A 23,499-nucleotide genomic window follows, 5' to 3' on the forward strand; every position below is an offset into this window, starting at 1 on the left:
ACAAAAATTACCCGGGCGTGGTGGCAGGCACCTCTAATCCCAGCTCCTTGGGAGGCTGAAGCAGGAGAATCATTTGAACCCGGGAGGCAGAGATTGCAGTGAGCCAAGATCGCGCCACTGCACTTCAGCCTGGGCGATAGAGTGAGATTCCATCTCAAAAGCAAAACAAAAAACAAAACAAAACAAAAAAGGACACTGAAGTCCCACAGATTTCATTCTTTTTGTTCTCATTTTTTCTATGGCAACCTCCTTTTTTTTTTTTTTTTTTTTTTGGGGTGGGGTTTCCCCTTGTTGCCCAGGCTGGAGTGCAATGACGCAATCTTGGCTCACCACAACCTCTGCCTCCTGGGTTCAAGTGATTCTCCTGCCTCAGCCTCCCGAGCAGCTGGGATTACAGGCATGTACCACCACGCCTGGCTAATTTTATATTTTTAGTAGAGACAGGGTTTCACCATGTTGGCTAGGCTAGTCTCAAACTCCTGACCTCAGGTGATCCACCCACCTCGGCTTCCCAAAGTGCTGGGATTACAGGCTTAAGCCACGGTGCCCGGCCAGCAACCACCTTTTTAAAGGCTTCCCTTATCTTTTGCTCTGATTTGCAGTTGCCTACTAAATTGTCTCTCTAACTTTCCTTTCCACTCTCCATTCTGACCAAATCATGTAATAATAATACTCACATTTTAATCATATGCTTACTGTCTGAATAGTAAGGTCGTGTTGTAAGTGCTATGCACATATCAACATTTAATACTCATGGCCACTACTCATCCTCAATTGGAAGTCCTGGCCAGGCACTCAGGGGGGTCCACCAATGAGAAGACAGGAAGGTGGGTCTGAGGCTTAGGAGGGAGGAGAGATGGCAGGCTCTGAGTCATTATCTGCACAGAAAAATGAATGACAACCGCGAGATCTGTTAGCGTTGCTAAAGTAGAGAAAGTGAGGCTGTTTCATCCCCACTAAGTGCTGTGAGCAAAAGGCCCAGTGTTTGCAAGAGCCTTTGAAACCATTTTGAAAAAAGCTCCTGAATACGAAAGAAAAGAACCCAACACAAGAAAATTGCAATGGACCAATCTTTAAATGCCTGCATACTTGCCTTATACCAATCAAAGGCAATTGGATCTGATTCCCGTGTGTCTGTAAATTAACTATATTGAAAGTGGGAAAGTGATGCATTTCATTATGTCTGGAATGATGTGGGGTCTGGAAGTACAAGTGCATAGAGGAATAAAGGCCTCAAAATGGCTTGGAGAGGAAACGAAGAGAAGGGGCGTTACTGATGAGAGCTGCAGGCAGAGAAAGAACTGCATATCCAAAACGCCTTCCACGCAGTGGTTCCGCTAATCTCGTAAGAACCTTAGAACTAGTGTTACATCCACTTTTTAGATGAAAAAAGGGAAGTTCAGAGTCTTTCAGTCACTTGCCCAGGCTCATGCTATGTGGCTTCTAAGTAGCATAGGTGACTCCAAAGCAAAAGAGAAGGTGTGCCTCCTAGTGTCCATCCCTGGGAACAGCAGGCTGCCACTTCGGTGTTCAGTTTTACCGGAACACCCTTGTTTATGAGCTGTAATGAATAAGGTTACATAGCTAAAAAACTTTCCAAGGCTTGCAGATCAAGGAGGGTGGGCAAAGAGGTTAGCAGATAATTCTGGGAAAACTTTTTGAGACGGAGTTTCGCTCACGTTGCCCAGGCTAGAGTGCCATGGCGCCATCTCGGCTCACTGCAACTTCTGCCTCCCCAGTCCAAGCAATTCTCCTGCCTCAGCCTCCCGAGTAGCTGGGATTACAGGTGCCTGCCACCACGCCCAGCTAATTTTTGTGTTTTTAGTAGAGACAAGGTTTCACCATGTTGGCCAGGCTGTTCTTGAACTCCTGACCTCAGGTGATTTGCCCGCCTCAGCCTCCCAAAGTGCTGGGTTTACAGGCATGAGCCACTGTGCCTGGCCCAATTCTGGGAAAACTTGTTTGCTATACGTGTAGCTATAAAACTGGATCCTTACCTAACACTGCATGACAAAGATAGACTTGAAACATATTGAAGACCTAAATGTATATGGTACAACCACAAAATTGATATGGTACATATAGGAAAATACCTCTGTGACCTAGAGGTGGGTGAGGATTTCTTAAACCATGGTCTAAAAAATAAATCATAAGGCAAAAGCATTGATGTGCTAGTTGCCCCAGAAGTTCTGATTCACGAAGATCACCATGGAAAAAGTTAACGATGACCACGTGGGCGAGGACAGTGTCTAAAACTGATAAGGAATTTAGACTCAAGTGACTTCAAGGAACTCTGGCAAATCAACAAGAAGACAGGAACCACAAAAGAAAATGGGTGAAGAACATTGAATGGATTATTCACCAAAGATAAAACCCAAAAGTCCACCAAGATAGGAGAGGTGTACAAACTCATGAGTCATTAAGAAAGGCAAATTAAAATCATGAGAGACTGCTGTATAGCCATCAGATCTGCAGACATTTGGTTAACGCCAAATGATGGGCTAGGTGAAGGGACTGTCAGGCCCTGCTGGTTGGAGAACAGACCGTTGGCAGCTCGGTGTGTGGACCTCAAGCATGGTGTAGCCCATGACCCAGCAATACAGCTCCTGGCTTTCAACCCCAGAGAAATACTGTGAAACCATAAGGGAATGTGCACGAAGACACACCCATTATGGCAGTATGTGCAGTGCGGGGAAATTGGACTCCATCCTCATGTCCCTCACAGGGAATAGATGAGTAGGCTGCAGCAGATACAAGAGGATGCAGCAGCACTTGGGGAGTACTCATGACATGGGTAGAGGCGAGTGGAAAAAAAAGAGACCGAGCCCCATAACTGCTTCTGTGTACTAAAAACGCATGCCCATGAAACCGTGGTACATGTTTTACAAGCAGAATAGCACACATGCACCACATCAGAGGGGCCGTCTCTGGAGAAGGAAATAGGAAGTGAATGGAAATAAAGGGGTGTCGAAGAGAAAGTGCCCTGCCCCATGCAGGCTTTCCTACAGGCAGTGGTTACAAGCCCAGCCCCTGCAGCAGGGTAACTTAGACCCCAGTGCCTCTGTTTTCTTACCCTTAACTAGAGATAATAATTGTGCTCACCTCTTAGAGTTGCTGTGAGGATCAAGTTAAAACACACTCATGAAGTGCTTAGAATAGTGTGGCTGGCACAAAGTGGGTGCTAGGTGTATAAGGGTATTCACAGTTTTTTTATTATTATATTTTTGAGACGAAGTTTTGTTCTCATTGCCCAACCTGAAGTACAATGGCACAATCTCAGCTCACCACAACCTCCGCCTCCTGGGTTCAAGTGATTCTCCTGCCTCAGCATCCTGAGTAGCTGGGATTACAAGTATGCGCCACCACACCTGGCTAATTTTGTATTTTTTAGTAGAGATGGGGTCAGGCTGGTCTTGAACTCCTGACCTCAGATGATTTGCCCACATCAGAATCCCAAAGTGCTGGGATTACAGGCATGAGCCACCACGCCTGGCCCCACGGTGTTATTTATATTTGTGAAAAGTGAAAAATAATTGAAATATTCAACTATGGGAGAAAGTTTATCCAAATCATTGGGAAGATCTAATTGTTCTTCTATCCTTCTTCCCTTTGTCCTTTTGGTAGCAGAAACCCCTCCCTCTGCACACACAGATTTTAGCAATGTGCTTGGGTACCCAGCTATGCACTGAATTTCCCAGCCTCCCTGGTACTAAGTTGCCCTGTGGCTAAGTTCTGGAATGAAATGGGCATGAATGCGTTATGTTCTGTGTAAGAAAATCACTTGCTCTCCACTTTCCCCTTCCCCTGCATCTGTGAATGACACCCACTCTGGAGGTCTGGAGGCCAGCCATGAGCAAGCAGATGAGTCAAGAAGCAAGCAGATGCTGAGCAACAAGTTGGAAGGAACCAGGGCCACGGTGACCCACACCCTGTAGCATCCCCCACCCCCACTTCCATCTGCTGGATGGGAAAGAACAAACGTCTTACATAGACTACTTTTTGAAGACACTGAACTTTGGGTCTCTGACATAGCTGCTTAGCCTGTATTCTAACTAATACAGACATTTAAATCTTGTTTTTCAGAGAGTAGTTAATGATATGAGAAAAAGCTTATAGTTTATACCTCAGTGAAAAAAAATTAGTATATAAAAACTAGATTTTTTTGGCCAGGTGTGGTGGCTCATGCCTATAATCTCAGCACTTTGGGAGGCAGAGGCAGCTGGATCACGAGGTGAGGAGTTCAAGACCAGCCAACATGGGGAAACCCCATCTCTACTAAAAATACAAAAAGTAGCTGGGTATGCTGGTGGGTGCCTGTAATCCCAGCTACTCAGGAGGCTGAGGCTGGAGAATCGCTTGAACCCAGGAGGCGGAGGTTGCAGTGAGCTGAGATCGTGCCGCTGCACTCCAGCCTGGGCGACAGAGCGACACTCCTTCTCGAAAAACAACGACAACAATTTAAAAAAAAAGATTTTTTTTAGGGCAGTGAAACTACTCTGTGTGATACTACAATGGGGGATCCATGTCATCACACATTTGTGCAAACCCATAGAATGTGCAGCACCAGGAGTGGTCCCTAATGTAAACTCTGGACTTTGGGTGATAATGATGTGTCAGTGCAGGTTTGTCAGTTGTAACAAATAGACCGCTTTGATGGGGGAAGTTGACAGCTGGGGAGGCAGTGCATGTATGTGGGCATGGAGTATATAGAAATCTCTGTAGCTTCTGCTCAATATTGATGTAGACACTCTAAAATATAAAGTCTATTTAAAAAATTACCTTGGCGTATACCAAACATAAGACTCCTGTTTCTGCTGTGTGGCCTCAGCCTTCTCAAGGCTTGCCAAGAAGCCAGGCACACACTTATGTGAAGGTAGTACCTGGAACTTGGAGCTTTTATCTCCCAGTGAACGTCTCTCTGCCAGATGCTCGGGTAGGTTTTCCCAAGGTTCAGCTGTGTAGGAGAGTCACATGATCCCTCCAACCAATGAATGAGCAGGAATCCAGTGGCTTTAGGAAAATCAAACCTGTTATTATGTAAGTGACTATCAGTGGTATATATAGTGACTATTTATGGCAGTTGCATGCATTTCTGAGCATGTTTTAATTTTGCCCTTTTGAAATTAATCTCAGAATTGTACTATGCCATGGTAAAGATGTCCCATGTTTTTGGAATTCAACACAGCTTTTAAAGCTGTTGATAAGAATTGTACATGCTTCTGAGTTATGTGGGCTGATTTAGACAGTCTGCATATGAGGTAGGAGGTGGGACTCTATTCTAGAGGCAGGGTTCAAACTCTGGACTAGATTGGAGACTGGCTGAAGTACCAGTCTCCAATCTGGTACTTCAAGGGGAAAGGCAAAAGTACCTCTCCATATGACACACCCACCAGTGCCATGCCAGTTTACCATTGCCATGGCAACACCTAGAAGTTACCATCCCTTTTCTAGAAATTTCTGAATAACTTGCCCCTTAATTTGCATGGAATTAAAAGTAGATATAAATATGACTGCAGAATGGCCTCTGAGCTGCTACTCTGAGCACACTGCCTACAGGGTAGCCCTGCTTTGCAGGAGCAGACATGGAGCTGTAACACTGCTGCCTCTGTAAAGCTGTTTTTTCTTCCACTGACTTGCTCTTGAATTCTTTCCTCAGTGAAGCCAAGAACCTTCCCGGGCTAAGCCCCAATTTCAGGGCTTACCTGTCCTGCCTCATGCACATCTCCTGAAATCTGAATTTAGTTATGAATAGTGATATGTGGCTCTCTGTAAACTTTGTTCATTAGATTCATGAGGTGTTGTATCTGAGAACGAGATTGTTAATTGTATTTACAATGAAATTCATTCATGCATAAGTATTCGTATTTTATGGATAACTATTAAGTGCTGCTGGAGAGACCAGCACTGTGAGGAGATGGGGAGTTTTCAGTCACTGCTCTGTTTCTGCAGCTTCTCTGCTCCTTTACTGAGGCTCACACCCTGGACTCACAGGCACACATGCATGTGTGTTTACGCACCTGCACCCACGCCCCCCCATGCAGCATGGGGAGGGACAGCATTCAGGTGATATGTTCTTTCTGGAAGCAAGTACACATCAGACATGATCTAACCTGAACTGCCATCCCTTGGATATAGCAATAGAGACAGACAGTCCCCAAACGCTCCTTACGTTCTGGCCAAGTCCCATCTACAGATGCCTTCAATGGCCAGGAACCTTTTTGGCCAGGGTCTGTCCCCCCAACTGGGGCTTCTGTGCTTCCTAGGTGAAGAAGGGAACTTGTCAGGGGCTGCTCTTAAGCGGGGGTCCTGGATCTAAATGGAGGACCTTCCAGCCTCCGCCATTGCAGAGAACAGAGCTAGGAGCAGATCTCTGTGGGCTTCACAGCTCTCGCTCTGTGTCGTCAAGTGCCTTGGTCACACACGTTTTGTCATCACTGAATTTACTAACACTATACTTCAGAGCGATTCCTACTTCCTTTAAGTGTAAACACATTTATCTTAAAAGACACCCATAGATTGAAACCATAAATGGAAACCAGTCTCATTTGCCATAAATAGAGACTAATTTTTTTTTGTCGGAGATGGAGTCAGACCCCATCACCCAGGCTGGAGTGCCATGGCACAATCTTGGCTCACTGCAACCTCTGCCTCCCAGGCTCAAGCAATTCTCCTGCCTCAGCCTGCTGAGTAGCTGGGATTACAGGTATGTGCCACCACGCCTTGCTAATTTTTTATATCTTTAGTAGAGACAGGATGTCACCATGCTGGCCAGGCTGGTCTTGAACTCCTGACCTTGTGATCTGCCCGCCTCAGCCTCCTAATGTGCTGGGATTACAGGTGTGAGCCACCGTGCCCGGCCAATAGAGACTAATTTTTTAAATATATGCAAAAACATATTTCTGTAGCTTGCATTACACATAAGGAATTTCTGGAGGGACACATAAGAGGCACATAGCGATTGCCTGTGGAGAGAAGAACCCACAGCTGGGGTAAGGGTGGGGGCCCACTTTTAGGGAATATTCCGTGTATTTCCACTTAGACTTTTTTGGCTTTTGGAATTAAATAAGAACAAAGAATTTGGGGGAAAAAGATGTGAAAACAAAACATTGGCATTAAATTGTGGCTAGCTGCTGTTGCCAGCTGAAGTTGCTACACCTGAGGCTCCTCTCTGCTGCGGAGGATTCACCAGCAGAGGGAGATGGTAAAGGGGCTTTTGAATCCAGTTGGGGATTTCCCTTTGAAATAACAGAAAAGCTGACAGTTTGGCTCATGAGGGGCTCTTTCCCTTCCTGTGATGGTGCTATTCATGCCACCTCAGTTTCCATCTTTAGTCACCCTCTCTTCCAGGTCTCCGACTCAGGGTTTCCCCCACGAAGCCACCATTGCTCCAGGAACAGAAATTAGAATTGAAAGCAGTCTGAGAGGCCACCAACCAAATATTCCTGACCTGGTTCACTCACTCCCAAAGGAATCCCCCATGAAGCCCCTGAAACCTTATGCAAAATGCTGTGCTCATATACATTTCCTGTGCTCATGTACATTTTCTAGGGAGATGGTGGCTGGTCTCCATCAGAACTCCAAAGAGGGCCATGGCACCTAAAAGTCCCGGTGGGATTCAGAAAGGAGTGACATCTCCAAGGATGCCTGGTTCATGGTATCTCTCAGCGTATTGTTTCTAGGTGCATTTGTGCATTCGTGATGAGGAGGAGGATGGATCTCTGAGCTGGGGGAAAGACGCCACAGGGATCCATTCTGTCCACCACAAAAGGAGAAGCCTTTCCAGCCTTAATGTAGCATAGAGGCTCGGGAAGCTAAGTGACTTCAAGGATGCTCAGGCTCCAGTGTTTGTACAGTGATCAAATGTCACACTTGTGCAAAGCAATCTGAGGTGGAAAGACCCACTCCTGACCGTGGGGACATGGAACTTTCCGGCACTGCTAACTGCTCGGGGACAGCCAAGATGGCAATAATGGCTCATGTTCCAGCGCCCCTCTTCCACTGAGGGTGTTTGGATTGTGCGCTTGCCCAGATGTTCAGATGGCTTAAAAATTAGAATGTGCACCAGACCTAATTTCTCCCTTATTTTTCTTCCTTGGAGTTTCCCTCTTGTTGCCCAGGCTGAAGTGCAGTGGCACGACCTCGGCTCACTGCAACCTCTGCCTCCTGGGTTCAAGTGATTCCCCTGCTTCAGCTTCCCAAGCAGCTGGGGATTGCAGGCATGCACCACCATGCCCAGCTAATTTTGTGTTTTTAGTAGAGATGGCCCTTCTCCATGTTGGTCATGGCTGGCCTCGAACTCCTGACCTCAGGTGATCTGCCCACCTCAGCCTCCCAAAGTGCTGGGATTACAAGCGTGAGCCACCTCGCCCAGCCGGGATGCTGCTTTTTTCCTGACTATGACCATGAATGTCTTGTGTGGTCTAAGACAGCAGTCCCCAGCATTTTTGGCATCAGGGACCAGTTTCATGGAAGGCAATTTTTCCACGAATGGGGGTGAGGGGGGCGAGGATGGTTTTGGGATGAAACTGTTCAGATCACCAGACAATAGTTGGATTCTCATAAGCAGTGCACAACTGAGATGCCTCGCGTGGCCAGTTCACGATAAGGTTCAAGCTCCCGTGAGAATCTACCACCACCAATGATCTGAAAGGAGGCGGGGCTCAGGTGATGAAGCCAGGGATAGGGGGCGCTGTAAATACCGATGAAGTTTTGCTCACTCGCCCGCAGCTCACCTCCTGCTGAGCAGTCCAGTTCCTAACAGGACACGGACCGGACGGGTACCGGTCCACAGCCCGGAGGTTGGGGACCCCTGGTCTCAGAGACACCTTGAAAACCTCTTTCTTCTTTGTTAACGCAAGTTGTGGTTTCGAAAGCAATTCGTGCATTTTCAGGAAGGCAAGAGACGGGGAAGAAGGTGGGGAAGGCTTACCAGGTGCTGTCTATAGAAAGGAGCAGAAAGGCCGGGAAGCAGAACTCTGGAGTCAGACACATTTTGGGTTGAACTCAGTCGCTGCCCATTAGTAGAGTGATCCTAGAGAAGCCATCCACCCTCTTGTGTGAAGGAGAAAAGACAAATGCTCCTGGACCCTACAGCTGCTCAGAGGATCCAACAGGACAAAGATGTAAAAAGGCCAGCGCTATGCCTGGCAGAGAGGACGGATTCAATCAGTGAATTCAGCCGTCCTGAAGCCGCGATGATGCAACAGAAAATCAGCTTGCAGCCGATGGAGCGGGATTTGCCTCCTGATCATCTGCCCTGAATCCACCACCTTCCTGAATGGCAGCCCCAGGCGCAGCAGGGTGGAAGCAGATGCTGGCTGAGGAGGGAATCCTACCATTCCCCGCCTCCCCCGCCGCCCCCCGCCACTTGCAGCCATCTCCCAGCCTTTGGGTGCAGCACTAGCAGTCCGGAGACTTCCCTGGCCCGGAAGGACCTCTGACAAGGCCCCGGAAGCCCAGCAGAGCCACACTGGCCTTTGAGAGGAGGTGGGTGTCAGGAGTGCGTGTCGGGTGGGGAAGGGAGCTGTAAGCAGCAGAGACTGGCCAACCTTGGCCATGACCTTTGGGGCCCCGTCTACATGTCCATGCAGAAGGGCCCCCAGAGGGGAGCAGCATCCTGGCCTCTGTCAGGAAAGGAGAGAGTTCCCTGATTTAGGGAGCTTAGGAGAGTGAGCGAGCGTGCTCAGCTCATCCCTGCGCTTAACATCGGTGCAGAGGGGCAGGCCCGGGATGTGTATGGGGGGGTGTGGATGGAGGTCTGCAGAGGCCCCCACCACCAGCCCCTGTGATGGGTGGGCAAGTTCATTTCTGGGGTGCAGTCTTGGCAGCCTTGCACATTGTCCCCAGCCTCCCGTTCCCCAGCTTATCTCTTTTTTTTTTTTTTTTTTTTTTTTGAGACAGAGTCTCGCTCTGTTGCCCAGGCTGGAGTGCAATGGCTCGATCTCAGCTCACTGCAACCTCCACCTCCCAGGTTCAAGCGATCCTCCTGCCTCAGCCTCCCAAGTAGCTGGGACTACAGACACCCGCACCACACCTGGCTAATTTTTGTATTTTTAGTAGAGACGGGGTTTCACCATATTGGCTAGGCTGGTCTCAAACTCCTGACCTTGTGATCCACTGGCCTTGGCCTCCCAAAGTGCTGGGATTACAGGCATGAGTCACCGTGCCTGGCCCCCAGCCTACCTCTTGTATAAATGAGCTGCCACTTTTCTGTCCCTCCCTGGGACCCTGGCAGGCTCCGTGAGTAGGCAAGGGAGGGGTGTGGTTCATCAGCCCCCACCTCCAACAACGTAGGGAAACTTTGTGTTACATCTGCTCCTGAAGCATGGAGGCCTCAGTGTATGCTTTGTCAGCTGCAAATATGCCATTTTTAATTTGGAAGATTTAAAAAATATATATTTGAGCCCCACATAGGAAGATCCAAAAATTATTAAAATAGAGAACGTTTAGACTGTGGGACAGAGACTGTATCTGTTCTATTCACTTATCCCTAGGGCTTAATGTACATAGTAGTTACCCAATAAACATATGCTTAGCAAATGACTGAAAATTAACTTAAGCAGCTGGTATGTGAAAATGGCATATGCACAAGATGTTCATTGCAGCATTGTTTATAATGGTGGAAAATTGTTTTGTATAGTCTGGTTAAGAAATCTGTGGTATATGAATGCAGTGAAATGGCAGGCTATTAAAATTAACAAGAGGACTATAAAGCCATGAGAACGGTGTTATGGGATGTTGTTAAATGAAATTTAATAATACTATGATTTAAAGAATGTAAACATGTATGTCTACATAGATGAAGATTAAAAGGCCTATTTAGAGTTAAAGTCATTGCTGTGTAAAATTAGCAGCAATTAAGAAACACCTTTGGTAATGTTTTACAGTGGATTCTAGAATATGTTTTAAACTCTTTTAAAGAAACCCCTGTAGTACTTTCTAAACAGATGAGCTGGTGGTTTGCTATTTTCCAGGTTCTATTGGATGAGCTGTGAAAGGCCCCATTGGATAGGGGGCTTCTGGAAATTTCCATCTCCCCACCTCCTGGTGGATAGCAACTCGGACCTGGCAAAATTATTCTTGGCAAATGCAAGCTCATCTCAGAAAGAGCTCTCAGTGCAAAGAGCCTTTAGCAACGGAGGTGCTAGAATCTGTGTTGGTGAAGCTTTGTAAACAGCAGGGATTTGACAGAGGCCTTTTCAGGCCTTTATTTCCCGCTGTTCCTTCTCCTCCTTTTTTTTTTTTTCCAAGTTTTGTAAACAACCCAGGGGTGATTTTTGTACTCCCCCATGTCTGTGTGGGTGGGATGAGATGGAAAGAGGCCTCGCGTTGTCCCTGCCATCCCTCCGCCCTGTCCCTGCAGACCTGTGTCCTTTCTGGCCACCCCTGCTGCCCCCACATCTCCTCCTACCCTAGCGCCCACCTGCGGTCTGACAGTGGACACCACACAGTTGCCCATTCCCACACCCCCTCACACTGGACAGCCCCTGTGCTTAACGAGGCAGCTTGACGTTTTGTGGGACCTGCTGGTGTCCTGCCTGAAGAGGGTGGGGTCGGAGGAGTGGGCTGGCCTGCTCCTGGAACTGTAGTGTCAAACTGTCCAGGCCATCATTTGCAAACAAACCACACTCTGGGACACCAAAATAGGCGTCGGGGGAGGTCTAGGTGGGGCTGGTCTGGGCTTGGCCCCACTAAGTAGGGCGCCAGGGAGACAGAGTGCCCCAGCGCCACCAAGGTGGGCAGAAGCCATCTGGGGCCACTGAGAGAAATTCCACTGCGGCTCCTGTTGGGCCTTCCTTTGACCCAAAGTTTTGGACCTTCAGCTTGGGTGAGTTATAGTGGGAATTCTGGGCTTTGGCTTTGGGGGTGGCCAGATGAGAAGGGTGTCAGTGTTCAACTGGTCCCACCTGGCACTGCAGGAAAAGCTGAGGCTGTCACCTCCCAGCTCTGCCATTTACTAGCGCAAGTTGTTGAAGGCCGTCGATTCAGCGCCATTTAGGTATGTGCGAAGCGTGGCATATACTTCATCCTTTGTCATCTCCACGGCTCTGGTACGGGTGTACTCTTCAGAGATGACAAAACTGAGGCTCAGAAGGGGCAAGCCACTGGCCCAGGCTCACCTAGCTTATCGTAGGTGAAGCCAGGATTTAAACCCAGATCAGATTTTCCTCTGAAGCAGATGACTTCGTCTTTCTCCTGCATTACCTCTTTCTGTCTTCCTGCAGCCAATTTCCCTGCAAAGCAGCAGAGCAGCTGGACATGGGTGCACGTGTTCCTCTCCATACCCCCAAAGGCATACATTCTGAAAACAGGAAGTTTTATCCTGGTACAACTTGCCCCGAGCTGCAACCAGGCTCGTTGTGGTCTTGACTTATCACTTATTGTGGATGCTCACATGATTTCCGGGAGAAATATGAGTGAGTTACATTGTGGGTCTGCCCTAGACTCTGCTGAGAATCTCACAGGGTATACAGCATTCACATTGTGTTTCTCTAGGAAATCCTGACTTCGGAAACACCTCTGGTCCCAAGGGATTCAGACAAGAACTGTGGATCTGTATACAACTGTCCACTTATGCTCATGGTGGGGCGGGGTGGGGAGTACCTGCTCATATATTCCTCCTGGGAAATCTTTCTGTAAGGCAATAACTATCACCAGTGGTCAGCGTGCACATGCTCTTTGACTCTGCAATTCCTCTTCTAGGAATTTTTCCTAAGGATTTGAGGATAGGAATATCCATTATAGCGGAAATCTGGTACCACGCTAAAATCTCAAAGCAGGGAGATAGTTAAGTAAAGGGTAGTATACATTCCTTAGATGGAACATTATGTAACCATTAAAATGGGTACTTAAGGCTGATGTGGTGGCTCATGCCTAGAATCCCAGTGCTTTGGGAGGCCCAGGTGGGAAGCTTGCTTGAGCCTAGGAGTCCAAGCATGCCATGAGCTGTGATCACACCACTGCACCCCTGCCTGGATGGGAGAACAAGACCCTGCCTCAGGAAAAAAAAAAAAAAAAAAAAAGTGCTTAATTGGTAAATTTAGTAATCTGGAAAAAATATTCGCTATAGCTGGTAAGTGCTGGGCGGTGAAAGCCAAAGTGACCAAATAACACGTACCATGTGACCCAATGTTTGTTAAAAGGAAAAATAAAATGACAACAAAGAACACTGACATTGTGAATCCACTTCCGCTCCTGAAAAACAGGTCTCGGCTTTGCAGAGCTCTCTTCCACAAAAGGCAGGACTGGGCTGAGAACACTAGCTGGCTGCACGGCTATTGATCTGCCCCATGAAGGATGCCTTCCGCCTTCCGTCTTTATGTGACTCAGTGCCCTCCTGTCCCCATCGCTGCCTCTCCTCGGGGGCGGGGGCAGGGAAGTGGCCTAGATTGCCTCGGCAATGCTACCATGGATTTTAGTTGCAGCACCTTCTGTAGCCTGATTTGGGGTCATTTTAGGGATTTTTCATCCATTTGCTTAACAGACCCGCATTTTCTTTGCCAGGCACTGTGTCAAGTGCCAGGGATGCAGAGGTGAGTAAGACAGGAGGCTCCGGGTTCTAAATTCCTCGGCTGTGTCTTATGCGTCTCTGCTTGCCTTGCTTAGGGTCGTACCAGGCTCCTAAACAAACGATGAATGAACAGGGTCCCTGTCCTTCAGAAACTCATGTGCCAGGAAAGGGAAACTGATGAGCAGGTTTGTTAAAGTGTTGGTGGTGGCGTGTCCTGGTGGGACACACAGGAAAAAGGACCCATTCCAGAGGGCTGGGTGAGGGGAAGAGTGGGGTGAATTCAGCCTTCATCAATTTCACAAGTGCTGTCTTCTGGACGGATGCTCCCGTTAAGCCTAACTCCATGGTTAACGCCACATGCAAAGACAACCAGGCTATTTAGCGCCTCAGAGCTCAGAGAATATGTGCAATGCCATTGAGGAGCCAGGACACAGGGCTCTTGTGCTAGGTTCCTAACAAGGATGGTGATACAGAAGATGATTTAGGCATATGACCATTGCATCCAGTATGTTCTCTTTCCCTTTGCTATCTCTCAAGTCGAGGCGGGGAATGGGGAGAGGAGGACCCCTGGGGGAGTCCCAGGTGGAGCTGTTTTATATATGGCCATTCTGCTTCCTGGTTTATGACTCAACAGGAAGATACCCTGGGAGGGTCTTGGGCACTGATAGATGATAATTAAAAAGATATTTAGGTTGGGCACAGTGGTTCATGCCTGTCATTCCAGCACTGTGGGAGACTGAGGAGGGAGGATTGCTTGAGCCGAGGAGTTCAAGATCAGCCTGGGCAACATAGCAAAACCCTATCTCTAAAAAAAATTACAATCATTAGCTGGGTGTGGTGGTACACGCCTGTAGTCCTGGCTGCTTGGGACGCAGAGGTATGAGGATTGCTTGAACCCAGGAGGTTGGGGTTGCAGTGAGTGGAGATCGTGCCACTGCGCTCCAGCCTCAGTGACAGAGAGCCTATCAAGAGAGAGAAAGACAGAGAAAGATTTAGATTCATTAAAAATCAATCCTTTAACAAATAGTTACAAAGTATCTACCCTGCACTACAAGCTCAGTCCTGATTACTCAACAAGGAACAGAGGCACCCACCCTCCTGTGGTGGAGTCTCCAGCGAGAGCCCGGGGACTCGTCAAGTGAGAATGCAATGGAAAGTGTAGTTTTAGGCCAGGAGCCCTGAGCACCCTGGGCACTGGGGAGTCTATCTAAAGGGAAATGAGTAGGGAACCCAGAAAGGGGGAGCCCAGGGCAGCTTGCAGCCCTCCCTGTGTCATCCTCCTCACGCTGAAAAGTTCCCTCTTGACTCTTTGGAGGTAGCCAGAGACTGCTGTCTATCTACCACCCAGAAAATCCAGCCACCTGCAGCTTCTGGTCACCATGCGGTTACTTCCAATCTCTCAAACGGGGTTTCCAATCTCTCGTAACTGTAGCTGACATCATCGTGCACTCTCTATATGCCCAGCACTATTCTAAGTGGGTCACATGCAGTAACTCCTGTTCAATTCTCACAACATCACTATGAGGTCAGTCCTGTGTCATTCTTATCATACCCATTTATCAGATGAGGACACTGAGATTCAGAAAGTGGAAATAGCTTGTTCAAGGTCTCACAGCTGATAATCTGTGGAGTTTGGACTTGAAGCTAGACAGACTGAACTCAGCACTCATTCTCCTCTTCTCTAGACTCTGACGCCTTTGACAGGCTATATAATACAAGATACACAGGGTCCTGTTCGTATGGATTACAGTACAATGGGGATAACAGAGCAAGCTATAATGATACCAATCTGACGAGTCTCGTATGGAAGGTCCTGGCTTGCAGAGACTTTCCGGCTTTAGCACAGAAAGCCTCAAATTCTGGGAGCCTCAGTCCTTGGTAAGCTAGATGGTTGTATTAACCTAGTTGTGTGAAAAGGGAGTCATAAAGGATTATCATTTCTTTGCCTTATTTTGAAATTTACTAATTTGACAGGTGTCACATGGAATTTCACTGCTGTTTTTACATTGCCTTTCTTTTGATCGCCAGGGAGGCTGAACAATGTTCTTGATGCTTTTTAACCAGGTGTATTTTCTAGTTTCTGAATCAGCTGCTCCTAGAATTCATCTGCTGAGGCAGAGGTTCTCAGCCTTGAGTGGGCATCAGAATCAGAGGAGGGCTTCTGAAAAAGCAGATCTCTGGGTCATATCCTCAGAGTTTCTGATTCAGTAGGTCTGGAGTGGGGCCTGGGGCTGGGCATTTTTAATAAGCACCCAGGTGACACTGAGGCTGCCAACTGGTCAGGGACCGTACCTAGAGAGGCACTGTGTTTGGGTGTTTTGTGGAAGCTCTTCATTTAGTAAAGTGATTCTCACATTTGCTAATTGTGCACCTTAGGTCAGGTATGGCATTGGCTCACGCCTGTAATCCCAGCACTTTGGGAGGCCGATGTGGGTAGATCACCTGAGGCCAGGAGTTCAAGACCAGCCTGACCAACATGGAGAAACTCCATCTCTATTAAAAAAAAATGTGCACCTTAGAATCACCTGGGTAGTAGTAAAAAACTCAGATGCTATGGCCCTAACCTGGACCAGGTGAACCTAATCTTAGGGAGCAGAACTTGAGCTTTGCTAGCTCATTTAAAAATTTCTCAAGTGATTTCCTCATCTCTGTAGTCTTAAAATGAAAACCAGTGTGAAAAATCCCTGAGCAGACAAAGCCAGTTATGCTTCATAAGTGACCCTAAACTTCTTGATTTGAAACATAAGCAAAACTGTATGCCTTTTTAATTTTTCTAGCCTTACTTTGCTAGCTAGAACTTCTAGCACTAGGCTGAGTAAGAGTGGACCTCCCGGTCCCTATTTTTGCAGGTAAAAGCATTTAGTCTTTCAAGCATTAAGTGTGTTAGCTGTAGTTTTGTTGGCAGATGCTCTTAAGCAATGTTCCTTTATTCCCATTTTTTCTGCAAGTTTTTTTTTTTTAACATGAATGGGCATTGAATTTTGTCAAATGCTTTTTCTGCATTAATTTATAGGATCATATGATTTCTCTTCTTTCACCAGTTAATATGGTGGATTGCATTGATTGATTTTCAAATATTCAACTAGCCTTTCATCTGTAGAATAAACTCCAATTGGTCATGGTGTACAATCGTTAAGATTTATTGCCAAATTCTATTTGCCAATATTTTGTTAAGGATTTTCACGTATATATTCGTGAGGGATATTGATCTGTAGGGTTTTTTATTTATTATTACTTTGATTTTTTGTTTGATCGTTTTGAAACAAAGTGTCTCTTTCTGTTGCCCAGGCTGGAATTCAGTGGTGTGATCTCGGCTCACCATAACCTCCACCTCCCAGGTTCAAGTGATGCTTCTGCCTCAGCCTTTTGAGTAGCTGGGATTACAGGCGTGTGCTACCATGCCTGGCTACTTTTTATATTTTTAGTAGAGATGGGGTTTCATCATGTTGGCCAGGCTGGTCTCGAACTCGTGACCTCAAGTTATCCACCCACCTTGGCCTCCCAAAGTGCTGAGATGACAGGCATGAGCCACCATGCCTGGCCACCAGCCTCAGCCCCTTAAGCTCAAGCAATCTTCTGGCCTCAGCTTCTCAAGTAGCTGGGACTACAGGCACATGCCACCATGCCTGGCTAATTTTTGTAATTTTTATAGAGACAGGGTCTCACTTTGTTGCCCAGGCTGGTCTTCAGCCCCTGGGCTCAAGTCATCCTCCCACTTTGGCCTCCCAAAATGCTAGGATTACAGGTGTAAGCTGCCGTACGCGGCCCTATCTCTGGTTTTAATATCAGGGAACTACTATCTTCATAAAATGAATTGGAAACTGTTCCCTCCTCTTCTATTTTCTGAAAGAGAATGTAGGGAGATGGTGTGAATTCCTCTTCAAACATTTGGTGGAATTCTTCAGCGAAACCATCTGGATCTGGAGACTTCTTTTTTGGGAGTTTTAAAATTGCAAATTCAATTTCCTTAACAGTTGTAGGCATATTCAAATTATCTAGTTCACATTGGGTGAGTCGTAGTCATTTGTATTTTTCAAGGAATCAGTCCTCTTTAACTCAGCTGTCAAATGAATGTGTGTTCTCAGTAGCTTTTAAAAACTCCCTTCCCTCCGTTAGTTTCTCTCACATTGAAATGAGATGCTGATTCCCTCACAAGCCTTCCCTTCATCCAGATCAAATGACAAAATGCATTATCCTGTGCCCTGACCCAGGAGAGCATCCTCGACAGGCAGAGCCCAGGATGGAGGAGTCCCAGGGTGAACCCACAGAGTTTTGGGGAACCAACTGGCCTTGGACCTCTCTGAAGAACTCTGGAAGCAGAGGGAACTGGCGATCTTATCAGTCACCTAAGCCTCCCTGGAGAGACCTCCCAGGAAGGGAGGTAGGAGTTCCGCCCTTAGCAGGTTTGAGAAGTCAAAAACGCTGGGGGCTCTGAATACCACTAGGTGGCGCTCAGAACACACAGTTGCTCTTGGAGTCCACTGGTGGATCCAAGAACCTCTGTTCAGCTAGATTTGGTCTGTGGGGCATTTGTTCCTTTTTTTTTTTTTTTCTTTTCTTTTCTTTTTCTTACTTCAAGAAAGAGGGGCATTTGTTCTTTAAGTGAGATGCACTTTAGAGTCTAGAAACCGCAAGGACCCCACGAGCTCTGGGTTGGTGGACGTGGTAGTACTTTCTCTGACTTCCCTACTGACAAGGGAGGGAAGACTTGAGAGGTGGTGCTGGCTGGAGGCTCCTGCAAGATGTCAGAGGTACTTACCAGCCGCTGCTGAGATAAGTATGCCCACCCGGAGCCTCTGTGTGTTACAAAGTGTCAACAGCCCCGGCCAGGCCCGGGAAGAATCCTAAAGAACGTACCTGGGGCTCCAGGTCCCTTCCAGGCTGGCTCAGTGCCACACCTCTTCCTAATCCTGCCCCCTGCAGAGGTGCTGTGATCTCCCCCACCACATAACCTACACTTTCAGGAAAGAGTCCTCTGGAGTCAGTTGGGAGGCTCAACGTTTTGTCCTGTCTCTGCCGCTAACAGTGTGCCTTGGGCAAGGCTTGCACACATCTTTACTAGATTCTGGACTGAGTGCAAATCCTGACTCAACCACCCACAGCTGTGGTGGCCTCTTAGGAATGTTACTTCACCTTCATGAGCCTCAGGTTCACATCTGTCATATGGAGATAATAAAGACACTCATCTTATTGTGTAGTGAGGTTTTATTTTTAATTAATTAATTAATTAATTTTTTAGACGGAGTCTTGCTCTGTCGCCCAGGCTGGAGTGCAGTGGCTTGATCTCGGCTCACTGTGACCTCTGCTTCCCGGGTTCAAGCGATTCTTCTGCCTCAGCCTCCTGAGTAGCTGGGACTACAGGCACATGCCACCATGCCTGGCTAATGTTTGTATTTTTTTTTTTTTTTTTAGTAGAGATTTGTTTTCACCATGTTGGCCAGGCTGGTCTTGAACTCCTGACCTCGTGATCCACCCGCCTTGGCCTCCCAAAGTCTTGGGATTACAGGCGTGAGCCACTGCACCTGGCCTTTTATTTTATTTTTTGAAGAGCCAGGATCTTGCTCTGTTGCCCAGGCTGGAGTGCAGTGGTACCATCATAGCTCACTGTAACCTTCAATTTTTGGGCTCAGGTGATCCTCCCACCTTGACCTTCCAAAATGCTGAGATTATGGGCAGAGAGCCACCATGCCAGCCACAGAAAAGAGTAAGCACTGGATGGATGTTGGCAGTTATTATTTTATCGCTAATATTATTATGGTTTTTGAAACATAGTCTCACTATCAACCAGACTGGAGTGCAGTGGCACGATCACAGCTCACTGCAACATCTGCCTCTATGGTTCAAGTGATGTTCTCCCCTCAGCTTCCTAGGTAGCTGGGAGTATAGGTGTGCAACACCACACCTGGCTAATTTGTATGTGTGTGTGTTTTTAGTAGAGATAGGGTTTTGCCATGTTGCCCAGGCTGGCCTTAAACTCCTAAGCTCAAGTGATCCACCCACCTCGGCATCCCAAAGTGCTGGGATTACAGGTGTGAGCCGCCGCACCCTGCCACCCCTATTGTCACTAATTTTTGTACTTCTCCCATCCCAGCCCCAGCGTAGGTGTACTTGTTTTCTATTGCTGCTCTAACACATCACTGCAAGTAGAATGGCTAAAAACAGCACAAATTTATTCTTTTACAGTTCTAGAAGTCAGAAGTCTGTAATCAAGGTGTTGGCAGAGCTGTGTTCTCTCTGGAGACCTCAGGGGAAAATCCATTCTCTTACCTTACCCAGCTTCCAGAGGCCGTCCACGTTGCTGGCCCTGTGACCCCTTCTTACATCTCTCCAAACGCTAGTTGCCATCACCCATCTCCTGCTGCTAATTTGATCCTCTTGCCTCCTTTTAAGGATCTGTACCTTGGACTCAAACAGGTAATCCAGGATAGTTTTCTCATCTCAAGATCCTTAATAACCTGCCTGCAAATGTTCTTTTAACATGTGTAGTAACATAGTCACAGGTTTCAAAGATTAGGAGAGGGATGTCTTTGGGGGACATTATTCAGCGTAGCACACTGGGAAAACAGATCCAGTTCAAAATAAATAAGAGCTGGAAAAGGGTTTTATCTCTATATCCCCAGTGCTATGGTTTGAATGTTTGTGTTTCCTCAAAATTCATACGTTGAAAACTTAACCTCCAAGGTGATGGTATGAGGAGGTGGGGCTTTTGGGAGGTGATTAGGTTTAGATGAGGTCCCAAGGATGGGGCTCTTATGATGGGATTAGTGCCCTTATAAAAGCAGCCACAGACAGACCTTTGCCCCTTCTACTATGTGAGGACACAGTGGGAAGGCACCATCTAGGAACCAGGAAGAGGCTTTCAACAGATACTGAATCTGTTCTTGGACATCTAGCCTCCAGAACTGGGAGAAATAAATTTCTGTTGTGTATATGTATGAGCCACCTCATCTGTGGTATTGCATTATAACAGCCTGAATAGATTAAGACACCCAGAATCTAGCACATTGCCTGTTTGGCCTAGAAGATACTAACTTACTGAATGAATGAGTATTGTGAACATTACTGGTGCTCACCAATACCCAGCTCTTCTCTCCTTCTTTGGGTGGGGGCACATGACTAGTGACTAGCTTTGGCCAGTGAAAGTGAGCAGAAGTGAAGTGTGTTACTTCCAGGCTGAGTCAGTGGAAGCCTCCATGTGACACTGCAGCCTCTGTCCTTCCCTGCCATGATAAATGTGGATGCCTTCTCTTGAGACAGACTGAAGCAGCCTGGATTGTGAGTCACTGCATGGAGAACAGGCAACCTGGATTGTTACCTGCACTTACCAAGAAACAAACTTAGGAAATCTGGGGAATGCTTTTCACTGTAGCATAGCCTGCATCTATCCAATGCAGCGAGTTAATGGAACTGCCCAATCTTTAAGGTCCAAATCAAAATGATGTTATAGGTAGAAGAATCAGCCATACAACATGCCTAACTAGTGGTCTTTGGCATGCCCAGGTGGCTGGGCAGTTCTGTCTACTTCCATGTTTTGCCCAGGATCTAATATTGTATAGCTTCTCTGCTTTGGTTTCCTCATCTGTAAAATCAGGAGAATAATAGTACCTGCTTGAGATGATTGTTGAGAGATTATGTGATTTAGTGCAGATAAAGCATTTTAAACAGTGCCTGGCATATGGTAAGACTTAATATATGTTTGTTATCATCATCACCACCATCATAACCACCATTATCATCACCCCATCATCACCCCGTCATCACCACCACCACCGTCACCACCACCATGACCACCACCATCATCACCACCATCATTACCAACCCCATCACTACCACCATCATCACCACCATGACCACCATCTATACCACCATCACCACCACCATCAATACCACCATCACCATCACCAATACCACCATCACAACCACCATCACCACTACCATCAATACCACCATCACCATCACCATCACCACCACCATCAATACCACCATCACCACCACCATCACCACTACCATCATCAATACTAACATCACCACCATCACCACCATCACCACCATCATCACCACCATCATCACCATCACCGCCACCATCATCACCACCATTGTCACCATCATCATCATCACCACCATCACCAGCACTCTCGCCACCATCACCATCACCATCATCACCACCACCACCATCATCACCACACCCATCATCACCACCACCACCATCATCATCATCACCATCATCATCAACACCACCGTCATCATCACCATCATCACCATCATCATCACCATTGTTATCAGGAGGAGGAGCAGGAGAAGAAAGAAATCTTACTCACATTTCCAGTGTGCAAAGGAGAGAATAAATTTGATCAAGTTTAGTAAAGATAAATGCTAGTAATAGCAATCTCACATTGTCAACTTTAACTATGAAGCCAGTAGAAATTAATTTTAAGTTTGGACTTGGAGTTTCACACCTGTAATCCCAGCACTTTGGGAGGCCAAGGTGGAAGGATTGCTTCAGCCCAGAAGTTTGAGACCAACCTGGGCAACATAACAAGACTCTGTATCAAAAAGGAAAAAAAAAAAGTCAGATGTGGTGGTGTGTGTCCTAGTCTCAGCTACTAGGGAGGCTGAGGTGGAAGCATAACTTCCCAGAGGTCAAGGCTGCAGTGAGCCGTGATCATGCCACTGTACTCCAAAGCAAGATCCTGTGAAAAAAAAAAAAAAAGAGAGAGAGAGAAGTCTTACACATTGTCATGTTTTTTCCTTTGAGACCATCAAGCATTTTTCTCCCTCCTCCAACCCTTTAATAGACTTATGACTAATTAGAAATCTTTCTGGGAAAAGTAAGAGAAGCTGGGAAGTGAGGAAGATAGCCTATGAGACCTTAGAAATAAATTTCTATGTAATCAATATAGTTCAATAATTTCCCAGAGAGACTGGCTTCTCTACCATGCTATCAGTCATAGTTTCAGCCAGTGAAAGCGAGGAGTGTGTTAGAAGCCCAGGTGACAACTTTAGGACTCTTGGCTGCTTTGATGTAGTTGCTCAGTGAAGCTGGACTGTCCATGTAAGAAATCATTCATTCGTTCGCCACATATTTGTTGAGCACCTGCTGAGGGCCAGGCACTGTTCTGGCCAGCTCTGGGGTGGGACTGGTTGGGGCTTAGGACACTCCCCACCCCTTCTTGTGATTGGTTCAGGAATAGACATGTCACCTGTACCGCTGAAGAACTGTTTGCTGGAGGTCCTGAAAAAGTTCCTCTCTTTTCCACAGGGCAAGAAAGAAAATGAAAATCATTTAAGCAGTAGGTACATAATAATGCCACATGCAAAAACTTTTCATCACAGCATGGCCGGCAACAGTGAATCACTGGAAGAAATCAGATTTTCATAAGTAAGCTGTGGTATCTCAACAAAAAGCAATGCCATGCTGTTATTTAAAATAACACAATGACTATAAAACATGAAGAAATGTTTACATAAAGATACTAAGAGAAAAAATTATGCAGAAAACTATATAGATATGCTCTGAAGAATTAAAATGAGAAGGTCATAATTAACAAATGGAAGTAATGTCTTTGTAAGACTGCTGGGATTATGAGTAGTTAAAAACATCCTTTGAACTATTTTACAGCAGTCTCTATATTTTATTTCTTTTAAAGAATCCTCGCAGTAATTTCTGAACAGGTAAGCCAGTTGGTTGCCATTTTCTAGGACTTGCTCGGTGAGCGCATTACTTCTATTTCACTGGTAGTCACTCTCCAGTCTTGAGGATTCTAGCCTTCTGATGAAGCCAACGCTGATTGCGGCAAAGAGAAGATACAGAAAGGGACGAGCCTCCTCGGGATCTCCGCAAGCTGCTTGACCATACTGCTGGACTCTTCCGGGTAGCTGGCAAATTTCCACATTATTTCAACTGGCTGGGACTGGACTTGTGATTGAGGCAGAAAGCATCATACCCTAAGCCCTCCCCATAGCCACCCTCACATCTTTGATTGTATGTT

At 46.7% G+C, this 23,499-nt stretch overlaps 1 long non-coding RNA gene across 1 annotated transcript; it reads left to right on the plus strand.

Moving 5' to 3' along the window:
• The first annotated feature begins 17,194 nt into the window (after positions 1 to 17,194).
• Positions 17,195 to 21,177, plus strand: LOC116565962. Its single transcript, XR_004275682.1, has 2 exons — positions 17,195 to 17,891; positions 19,694 to 21,177. It is a non-coding gene; the product is annotated as an uncharacterized LOC116565962 (long non-coding RNA).
• The last annotated feature ends 2,322 nt before the right edge of the window (positions 21,178 to 23,499 follow it).

Source organism: Sapajus apella, unplaced genomic scaffold, assembly GCF_009761245.1.
Source record: "Sapajus apella isolate SASKATOON/1434 unplaced genomic scaffold, GSC_monkey_1.0 scaffold2, whole genome shotgun sequence".
In the NCBI taxonomy this organism is placed as follows: domain Eukaryota; kingdom Metazoa; phylum Chordata; class Mammalia; order Primates; family Cebidae; genus Sapajus; species Sapajus apella.